This window comes from Siphateles boraxobius, unplaced genomic scaffold, assembly GCF_051911475.1.
Source record: "Siphateles boraxobius isolate OS27281-9 unplaced genomic scaffold, OSU_SipBor_1 42, whole genome shotgun sequence".
Taxonomy (NCBI): domain Eukaryota; kingdom Metazoa; phylum Chordata; class Actinopteri; order Cypriniformes; family Leuciscidae; genus Siphateles; species Siphateles boraxobius.
Genome location: NW_027509053.1, coordinates 449,295 through 460,166, shown reverse-complemented (window position 1 = coordinate 460,166; position 10,872 = coordinate 449,295). Strand labels below are relative to the sequence as shown.

At 41.7% G+C, this 10,872-nt stretch overlaps 3 non-coding genes across 3 annotated transcripts; all 3 read right to left on the bottom strand.

The window, feature by feature from the left end:
* Window positions 1-8,373: 8,373 nt before the first annotated feature.
* Window positions 8,374-8,455, bottom strand: trnas-aga (transfer RNA serine (anticodon AGA)). Its single transcript has one exon. It is a non-coding gene; the product is annotated as a tRNA-Ser (tRNA).
* A 1,584-nt stretch (window positions 8,456-10,039) lies between these two features.
* Window positions 10,040-10,121, bottom strand: trnas-aga (transfer RNA serine (anticodon AGA)). Its single transcript has one exon. It is a non-coding gene; the product is annotated as a tRNA-Ser (tRNA).
* Window positions 10,122-10,243: 122 nt separating this feature from the next.
* Window positions 10,244-10,316, bottom strand: trnak-uuu (transfer RNA lysine (anticodon UUU)). The gene has a single exon. It is a non-coding gene; the product is annotated as a tRNA-Lys (tRNA).
* Between the last annotated feature and the right edge of the window lie 556 nt (window positions 10,317-10,872).

Sequence of the window (10,872 nt, the reverse complement as noted above, 5' to 3'; positions counted from 1 at the left end):
GTGCTTGCGTCCTGTGCAGAGAAGCACACGGAGTAGACGAGGTCGGAGTCAAAAAGTTACTAACCACTGACTTGTGAGCATCGGCGCTTGATGTTTCAAGCGCTGAACGCCGATCTCGCAGCTCGGCTTGCCTCTCTAGCAGACCACGGATCTGCTTCTCCACGGACTCCAGCTCCAACAGCACCGAATGCAGCTCTAATGTGTCCTCACCTGCACTCAGAGGTAACGTTAGACACACATCCGATATATTCGCCATTATAACAGATGAACAGTAAATTAGTAGTGATACTACCAATATCACTACTAATTTAGGACTGAAATCCTGGATATAACCCGTATCCTTTTCCGTATCAATTCCTTTCAGTGAAACGGGTGTAAATGAGATCAATAGGCGAGAGGCCACGTGTGCGATGCTAGCGGGCTAAAGGCTAGTAGCGGAGATTCGAAAAGTTGGATCTAAGTAGCGAAATCAAAGCAATTCGATTGTTTTTTATAAGGAAAAGTATCGAAGATAAGTTCACATGCTATAAAAACAGAAAGTGCTTGTTTATAAATGAGTGGTAAAGAAGAAAATCAAGGATTTATGAATCAATTCGACGGAGCTCCAAACACAAACCGCACGCCCATGCGCAAAGAGTTGTGTCTTAGAAATGCATTTCCAATCACATTTGGCTGGCTGCGTCAGTTAATGAGCATGCGGTTTAATGAATTACCGGAGAACGTGCTTCATGAGGCTCAAACGCACACACACGCAAAGGTCTCTCGCTCTCTCCCTCTCCGCCGTGCGCGCGCTACACGGTTTGGAGCACAGTTCTCGCATGCGCGCTCTTGATCGCTCACTCTAGATTCCAGGAGATTTGAACTAATTTGCGGGCATCAGGAAGCGGGCATCAGGGAGCCGCTATCAATATGCGGGAGACTCCCGGAACTTCTGGGAGACTTGGGATGTCTGCAATATTAAATTACGGAAAGAACTGAGTTTCACTTTGCAGTGTATTCTTGTAGTTTTAATAGGTTTTCAAAGTAACTTGAAAGTAAAGTAATTAGTAATCTGATTTTACTTGCAGTAATCAGTAATGTAAGCAAATTACAATTTTAAAGTAGTAATTAGTGATTTGTAGTGGATTACTTTTTTTGAGTAACTTACCCAACACAGGTAACCATACAGCTTTACATCTGGTGTTTGTTCAATCCAAATCATAAGTAAGCCTCACCCTTTTTTTACATTTGGAGTTTTGTGAATTTAGTTTACCTCTTAGATTTTTTTGTTAAAGGTAAAGGGGGAATGGAACATAAAACTCTTTAAACCCTACTTTTGTTTTTTATCTATTTTGCAGCTTTACCATAGCCTATTCCCAATTTATTTTCTCTTTTTTTCTGCAATGTATTATATTGTTTTATTGTAAAGTGCTTATGCTTCTCGCCTCATTCAATGTCCTGTTATACTGTATATCTGCTCTTGCTGTATGTGGTGTCGTCAGGGATCCTGAGTGCTATAGCCTCATATTTACGACACAGTGTCTGTAAACTTTTTTGCCACTTCTCCCTTGGGTGTCTTCACTTTCAACCGTAGGGAATATCTTTTGGTAAGGACAGTCTTCTTCATCCCCCCGACTCCATGGACTATAAGCCTGATATTCTCACCGCACAGTCCAAGGCGATCAGCTGTTTCATTGGTGATATAATTGGTGTCAGATGTGAGGTCGATTAGTGAGCCAATAAGGCAACCCGAGTTTGTCGTTACTTCCATCAGCATCATCACCACTGGATGTTCTTGCAGTCCATCTCCAGCCTTGGCACATACAGTTGATGATATTTTGTTTGAGAACACATTCTTGCATTTCTCTCTTTGTTCTGGAGTAAGCTCTGCAAGAAACTCTTCGTGTTTGTTGGTTAGGCCAAGTTTCTTTCCACCAATTTTTATGGTGCTCTGCTCCTCACTGCTGCTGTATTTCTTTGAAGTCGTGGCTTAAGACACAGAAGGTAATTGTGGTTCGATATCCCTCCTTTCCGACAGTCTACTTTTCGGCAGAGGTATCTGGGTGTGCATCCTTTCCCATCCTTGGGGTGGGGCCGCAAAAACTTGGAGCACAACCATAGCTTCTTCACATGGGCCCTTTTTCTTAAGAGATCTTCTTCCCTGGAGACCTTGCACGCAAATAGCTTGCCGGCATGGGAGTCATCTTCACAGACAGTACAGCTGGGATAGTCGTCCTTCTGACCTGCTGTGGATTTAGTGAATGCCTTCCTCCCTCTCTTATCTGGGTATTCTGCAGCACCCTTTTCCACAGGGCCTTTATCTGCAGGGCTTGGCTCCACCTGTTCCAACTCCTCAAGAATCTCCTCCTGCTTCTTCAAGAATCCTATGAGGCAATCAAAATGATGCAGTGGAGAGAACCTGTTTTCCGGGTCAGTTTTGTGCATAATCCACTCCTTCTTGAGTGAACTGGGAAGCTTGCTTTCAAGAGATTGAGCAACAACACAGTTCTTCACGGCGTCTTCTTCACCAAGAATCTGGAGGTTGCACAGTGCCCTTTCCACAGCCTGGATCAATTCAATGCTTCTTCTTGGATTGTTTCCTTTATCGGGGGGAAGAGACTGGACCTCGTTGGTGACCATTAAGACTATTTTCGCTCTGTTCCCGTATTTGCTGTCCAGTAGCCTAAACATATCGTCGGCGGATCCACAGCTAGATAGGACAAGATCCTTCTTGACCTTTTCGTGGAGACTATTTAATAAGTGGAACCTTTTTAAACATTCCACACCTTGTGGGTTACCCAATTCTTGTAGGTCCTCCCACTCAGTCCTCCAGCAGTAATAGTCCCTCATGTCACCAGAGAAAGTGGGTAGCCGTGCTTTTTCAAGGCTGATTTGAGGCTTGAGATTAGAGTAAACTTTGGTTCTTTCTGGGCTGCTTTGCTGTAAGAGAGGCCGGGTGTTCATGTTTAATGCCCCAGTGTACCTTTTGGACTTCAGCTTGCGATCGGCAGACATGTCAGGGAGAGAGGGGAAAGAAGCATCTTGTATCGGATCCATAATATATCATACATAATATATCATAAATTCTGAATAATACACAAATATAAATAAATATAAATTCCAATATAGCCAATACTATAAACACTATGGAATAATATATAATATATTATGGAATTTAATCAACATTCAATATTATAAATATTATAATATACTTAGTGTTTAAACTAAATGACTAAACAAAGCATACACATTTAAACACAGAAATGCTACAGTTTCACACACACCAAATATAGAACAATGTCAATGTTATACACTAAACCATTCGCCCAAAACCACAAAAGGTATTCTCAGTGTTTTGGCCCAAAATGAAACCAGTGAGTGTAGTTTTAAGTAGTAACGCTGAGCATAGTAATCCATTATCAATGTAAAGCAATTAACTGCATTACCCATGCGGCACCGCAAACAGGAAGTAACTCGTGTGACAGTGAAACGCTCCAAATCCAAACATTTACTTAAAATATAACCACGGATACTATAAAGCCGACATCGTTAAACATCAGGCCGCAAACAAGGTTTTATCAACGTGACCAAAGTAACAGTTATCAGGCATACAAACCGCGCACATATACAGCGGCAGTACAGCAGTAGCTCAAACAAACAAACTTAAAACCGCAGCACAATGGATAGAAACAGCATCTTTCCGGTGATCACATCTCTCCTGATGAGACAACATGCCAAAACTAGTACTCGCTCCTGCTTATAGCCCGTACTCATTCATTACTGGATTCTAACACACCGTTTTTTGGGGATTTTTACTGGTCCACGTTTCAACTCTTGACTGGCCCGTCCTTCAATCAGGGAAGTGAACCTCCCGCCTATTAACCTGCGTTACATTGCTGCTTAACACCCGTGAAGTAGTGAACACGACAGAGTGAGTTCAACAGCAAGCAGTAAAATCAGCCGCATCACAGGTGGACTCCACATGCACAAACAACAGGTTCTTCTTTGCTGCTTTTTAATCTAAGTTGAACTGTATTAGACAGTTTGTCACACAAAGCATGACATTCCAAAGATTTGGATTACAGGAATAAAATCTGGTGTATTTTATGACAGCATATTAATAAAAATATGCCCCACGATAAACAATATTACAGAAATATTGCATGATTATGGTTAAATGATCACACAATTATTTTATGAATTCAATATTTTAAACTGTAGTATTGTTTAAAATGTATCCTTTGAAATGCCAAATCATAACAGAGTAAAATTTTATAATTTCAAATGAAATAAATTCATAATCCTGATTTGGACCAAATGATCACTGGATTGATCTGGGCCACATTCCTTCCATCAACAATCGGCCCTCACCGTTGCCACAATGCCCAGTTCTGGCTGAAAGGATACGTGCTATTGCCGACAGAAGGCCAGCAGTGCTAGCTTGAGGCCACATTCGGCCCAAGCTTGCTTGCGATGTGGGTTTGTGTGGATTAATCATGACATTAAGATAACAGGTAATTGTTTCTTTATACTGTGTTTCGATCATTAAAAGTGTACTGTCTCCATCTGATTCAGCTCATCACTTTGTCAATAGAAAGGGGACTAAAAATATATTTTTTTCCCCAATTGTCCCCAAAGACAAATGAAGAGATATGTCTAACAACCAACAACACAGTGATGTGCTCAACACAAAACACTACTGGGAATATCCCGTTTTTATGTTTACATACCTTTTGCATTATCAGTATTACACTTATATTATTGTATACTTGTGTTATTATATACTTGTATTACACTTACATTTATATTGTTACAGCAGTACAGTAATGCGTACTATTATATGGGGGAAGCAAGAATGGCAGACAGGAAAAATGTATTTAAGTGCAGGTGCGGTACCTTAATGAAAACAAAGCCAAAACCAAACCAATACAAGGGAACACGGAGAGCAGGGCACCATGGCGGAGCAGAGACAACACCAAATTATGTTTTTTGAAAATGTAAAACTGCAGAAAGTTTTCAGTGATGGGTAGGTTTAGGGTTAAAGGGATGGAGTCTATACAGTATAAAAATCATGCCTATGAAAAGTTCGCATAAAACAGGGAATACCAACCTGTGTGTGTGGTCCAGGACCAAATGTCCCTACAAGGATAGTAAAAAACATTTTGTGGGGAAAAATGTAAGTTCTTATGAAAAGAAAAATCTTATAAATCAGGGATTTTCAACTCTAGCCCTTTCCTGCAGTTTACCTCCAACCTTGAAAAAATTCACCTGCTTGTAGCTTTACCCTTTACTTTAATTTGCTTTTTAAGGTGTGATTGATTAGGGTTGGAGCAAAACTCCTGTTAAAAAAAAAAAACGCTGTCATCTATGCAGAAACAAAAGTGTGTGTTGGGTTGTTGGGTTGTTGGTTGGGTGGGTGGGTGTGTTTTTTGGGGTTGGGTGGTGGTATGTGTGTAGATGTGTGTCTAAAACAGAGGATTATTACGGAGCGCAATCCTCTCAGCTGACTTGGCTTTGGGAATATTTGGGAAGAACGTTCTGAGTACCAGCCACTTTCTTTTAACAACACAAGATGTTGGACCATAATATTACAGCATAACAAAGAAAAAAAAAAAATTTGATAGAAAAAAAAACATTTTATTCTATGCACATACTCAATGGATTTAAAAACAACTTTTTATCTCCTTTTTAAAACATGTCTAGGCATTTTCTTTTATGGAAATAAACTTCTTTGAGTTTAACTTCTTAAACTCCACTCATTTTCACAACCAAATGGACTGAATTACAGTAATAGCCTACCTCAAGATTTCAGATAACTAAACATGTATAAATGGTTTTTCAAAATGCAAAGATGGACTCTGACATTTAAACTGGGAGCCGAGGTGGATATGATGTAAATTATTATTATTATTATTATTATTATTATTATTATTATTATTATTATTATTATTATTGTAAGTAGTAGATGTATCCATGGTATAATTTATTTGTTATTTATACAACATTCAGTTTTGGTTCTAAACTTTGTTTTAACTTTCAAAGAATGTTTTCTGCAACCCAGTTTTTGAGCTTGATGAAGAAAATGAGGAAAACAAAGAAAATTTCAAAATTGACATATACCTTGAATCTACTAAAAATCCAGCTGCAGGTAAGTGTGCATACCTTCTGATATATTTAATATAGGATATTCTGGGTTAAATGTTTAAATGTATACATTTTATAACACACTTGTAATATGTACAGATTTAAAGATTTAAGACATGAAGTTGTATGGAATCCTTACCAGCTCTATAGTGCATACACACTGACCCACTCTGTAGTCACCTCCCTGGTCAGAGTTCTGGCCGCTGGAAGTTTTTCAAGAAAGTACTCCCGGTTAGTTTCCTGGGCCCCAAAACTGTGCGTTTTTACGTGAAAAAATTATTTGCGTTTCAAAGCTTGATTAATTTAACACAGAAAAAACACGCCGGTCAAAATTCATACCTCAGTTTTAATCGGCACTATTTTCTTTCCATTTCTATCAATCCGCGCTGCTGTCAACGTCAACAGTGCGCACGTTCCGACCAGCTGTTCCATAGTGTTTACACAATCGATTACGAAATAACGTAAAAAGTAGAAAATGAACGATGGTGCGAACTTGTAAATTTCCAGGCTGTGACCACAAGAATGTGCTGGGATCACCGTTCAGATTCCATCGTTTTCCTGTTTCGGATATAGCTACGAGACAGCTTTGGCTGGTTGCAATCGGCTACTCTGCGGGAGCTAAAATATCCAGAATCAAGGATTATCGTGTGTGCACAGTGCTGTACCAGTACCACGGGTACGCTCTATTTACTAACTTTATGATCCCATGTCTAAACTGTACGGTAAACAAGCTGATGTTTAGACTCCAGTGGAAAATACATGAAAAGATGTCTAATATAAAAACATTATATAGGGATATAGGTACAATTTGCTGAGAAAACTATTTGATTTAGTTCACTCTCTCTTCCCGTTCTATCTCCATCTGTTGAAGTACGGCATCGGTACTCCGGTTCATAAAGGTATCCCTTTGGCGTTGTGCTAAAATTACTTTCATCCTCATCTGTTCCGTCTGACATTGTGCTAAAATTGGTTTCATCATCAGAAGTTTTGCAGTCAGACATGTTGTCAGCGAGTCGCGCTATCAACAGCTGATCGGAACGTGCGCACTGTTGACGTTGACAGCAGCCCGGATTGATAGAAATGGAAAGAAAATAGTGCCGATTAAAACTGAGGTATGAATTTTGACCGGCGTGTTTTTTGTGTTAAATTAATCAAGCTTTGAAACGCAAATAATTTTTTCATGTAAAAACGCACAGTTTTGAGGCCACGGAAACTAACCGGGAGTACTTTCTTGAAAAACCTCCAGCGGCCAAAACTCTGATCAGGGAGGTGACTACAGAGTGGGTCAGTGTGTATGCACTATAGTGCTGGTAAGGATTCCATACAACTTCATGTCTTAAATGGGCGAACTAACCCTTTAAGCACCTTTCATTGTTGCAGTGAATCTAATCTATGTATTCCATTTACTATATTTTTGGCTTAATGTCTTTATAAAAGGTCACAGTGTGGTAAATGACTGTTTGATGACTTTAAGAGAACAGCTGGGTGGCCATGGAACAATAATGGTGTCAACCGGTGTGTTTTTGATTTCGGCTGTTCTTTGCATCATACTGCTCCTTGTTCTCAACCGTGAGTAAGCAAATCCAATTTTTTTTTTTATGGTATCTTTACACGCTTCAATGCTGTTGACTTGCCTCGCTCTTATTGTTATAGTAAACTTGCGTCAAAAGGCGCAGTTGTTTGTAGCAAATAGCAAGCCCGCGGCACTCTAGGTAACAGCCAGCGAGTGTACTGACACCTAGCGATTAGAAGATATACACGCACCATATTCTCTCTGAAGCAAGATTCTTCCGAAATAAATAGGAGCGTTTCGTTTTCAGTCTTTTCTCTAGGGGTTCGAACCTGAGAGCTCGTGCTTTCAAAGAAGGTCCCAGTTTCAATTCACTCGAACATCCAGAGCACCTCAAGGGCACGCGCCGTGCACAAAAAGAGTAGTCTGAAGGACAGCTGGTGACATGGAGCTCAATTTCAATGGCACCCAGAAAATCTTGCCATGACCCAGATTCGAACCGGGGTTGCTGCAGCCACAATGCAGAGTACTAACCACTATACGATCACGGTGAGCTACCGGTCTACCTGACGTGTCCCTGAATACAAAGGGGCCTTGTCATCTTTAGCTTGCAGACAAAACTGTTTCTTACCAACATAACTCTTTTCAAGGGTAATCCTGTAACAGTGACTTTTTTTCCTTTTATAAAGTTAAGCTAGGCCTCCAGAAGGTTACAAACTAAAGCAGGCACAGGCTGTCAACATAGTCGGCAGGATTCAAACCTGCGCGGGGATACCCCAATGGATTTCTAGTCCATCGCCTTAACCACTCGGCCACGACTACAAGCTGGTTGAAAGAGTTTCGTTTTCAGGCTTTTCTATAAGGGTTCGAACCTGAGAACTCGTGCTTTCAAAGAAGGTCCCAGTTTCAATACACTCGAACATCCAGAGCACATCAAGGGCACGCGCCGTGCACAAAAAGGCACGCATAACAACCCTCTGGATTGAGCGGAGTAGGGAACATCTCTAGGGTCTTCAAGTGGGCACCTTCCGTCCTCAGTGTTTCGTCGACTAGCCCACGACACCTCAAGAGGGCTCGACAGTGACTCTGGCGTCCCAGAGTCACCCCCCTCCGTCCCCCACTCAACTCAGCCCAGCTTACTGACCTCTACTTCCCTCTTGCTGCTGAGACCTAACCACAATCTCTCAATCTCTCCGCAACCCAACCATACGCGCCAACCCGTTTGACTAAGGCTGTCGAGCCCCACTGGTGCGTTAATATGCAGTTTCAGTGGCAACAGTTCCGTATGGCATACCACTTACCACAAAACACAATATCTGCCCAACCACCCGTCATTCAGGCAATATACACAGGAACGTAATAACTGTAAATACTATCTATACAAATAAACCAACAGTTGCTGCTGAGACCTAACCACAATCTCACCGCAACCCAACCATACGCGCCAACCCGTTTGACTAAGGCTGTCGAGCCCCACTGGTGCGTTAATATGCAGTTTCAGTGGCAACGGTTCCGTATGGCATACCACTTACCACAAAACACAATATCTGCCCAACCACCCGTCATTCACGCAATATATACAGGAACGTAATGACTGTAAATACTATACAACCTATACAAATAAACCAACAGTTGCTGCTGAGACCTAACCACAATCTCACAATCTCTCCGCAACCCAACCATACGCGCCAACCCGTTTGACCCAGTAATTAAAGGAAAATAATGCTAGGAAAAAGAACAAAAACTCACTGCTACTTTTCTGGAAAGCCTCTTCACACGCTTCAATGCTGTTGACTCTTATCGTTATTGTAAACTTGTGTCAAAGGCGCAGTTGTTTGTAGCAAATAGCAAGCCCGCGGCACTCTAGGTAACAGCCAGCGAGTGTACTGACACCTAGCGATTAGAAAATATACACGCACCATATTCTCTCTGAAGCAAGATTCTTCCGAAATAAATAGGAGCGTTTCGTTTTTAGTCTTTTCTCTAAGGGTTCGAACCTGAGAGCTCGTGCTTTCAAAGAAGGTCCCAGTTTCAATTCACTCGAACATCCAGAGCACATCAAGGGCACGCGCCGTGCACAAAAAGAGTAGTCTGAAGGACAGCTGGTGACATGGAGCTCAATTTCAATGGCACCCAGAAAATCTTGCCATGACCTGGATTCGAACCGGGGTTGCTGCAGCCACAATGCAGAGTACTAACCACTAAACGATCATGGCGAGCTACCGGTCTACCTGACGTGTCCCTGAATACAAAGGGGCCTTGTCATCTTTAGCTTGCAGACAAAACTGTTTCTTACCAACATAACTCTTTTCAAGGGTAATCCTGTAACAGTGACTTTTTTTCCTTTTATAAAGTTTAAGCTAGGCCTCCAGAAGGTTACAAACTAAAGCAGGCGCAGGCTGTCAACGTAGTCGGCAGGATTCGAACCTGCGCGGGGATACCCCAATGGATTTCTAGTCCATCGCCTTAACCACTCGGCCACGACTACAAGCTGGTTGAAAGGCGCATGTCGTTTGTGCATTGATGCCTTGCAGCGTCGCTGCCCGAGGACAGTGTAGATGAGCAAGAACTCAACAACAAAACGTACCGCTCCACAAAAAGAGGCTCGTTCGCCCGAACAGGGACTTGAACCCTGGACCCTCAGATTAAAAGTCTGATGCTCAACCGACTGAGCTATCCGGGCTCTTGCTCGAGAAGCGTGCGTGCTGCGTGGGATCGCACAGCAAAATGAATCGTATTGGCGCAGAAAAAAGAGTGTCCTCCAATGCATAGCGTTTCCTTCTTTGAAGATTCAGAATGGCCGTCAAAACGTCTGCTATGTCAAAATATATTTGCAAATTAGTGGGAATGCACCCTAATAGACTGATGATAATAGTAATTAAAGGAAAATAATGCTAGGAAAAAGAACAAAAACTCACTGCTACTTGTCTGGAAAGCCTCTTCACACGCTTCAATGCTGTTGACTTGCCGCGCTCTTATCGTTATTGTAAACTTGTGTCAAAGGCGCAGTTGTTTGTAGCAAATAGCAAGCCCGCGGCACTCTAGGTAACAGCCAGCGAGTGTACTGACACCTAGCGATTAGAAAATATACAAGCACCATATTCTCTTTGAAGCAAGATTCTTCCGAAATAAATAGGAGCGTTTCGTTTTTAGTCTTTTCTCTAAGGGTCGAACCTGAGAGCTCGTGCTTTCAAAGAAGGTCCCAGTTTCAATTCACTCAAACATCCAGAGCACATCAA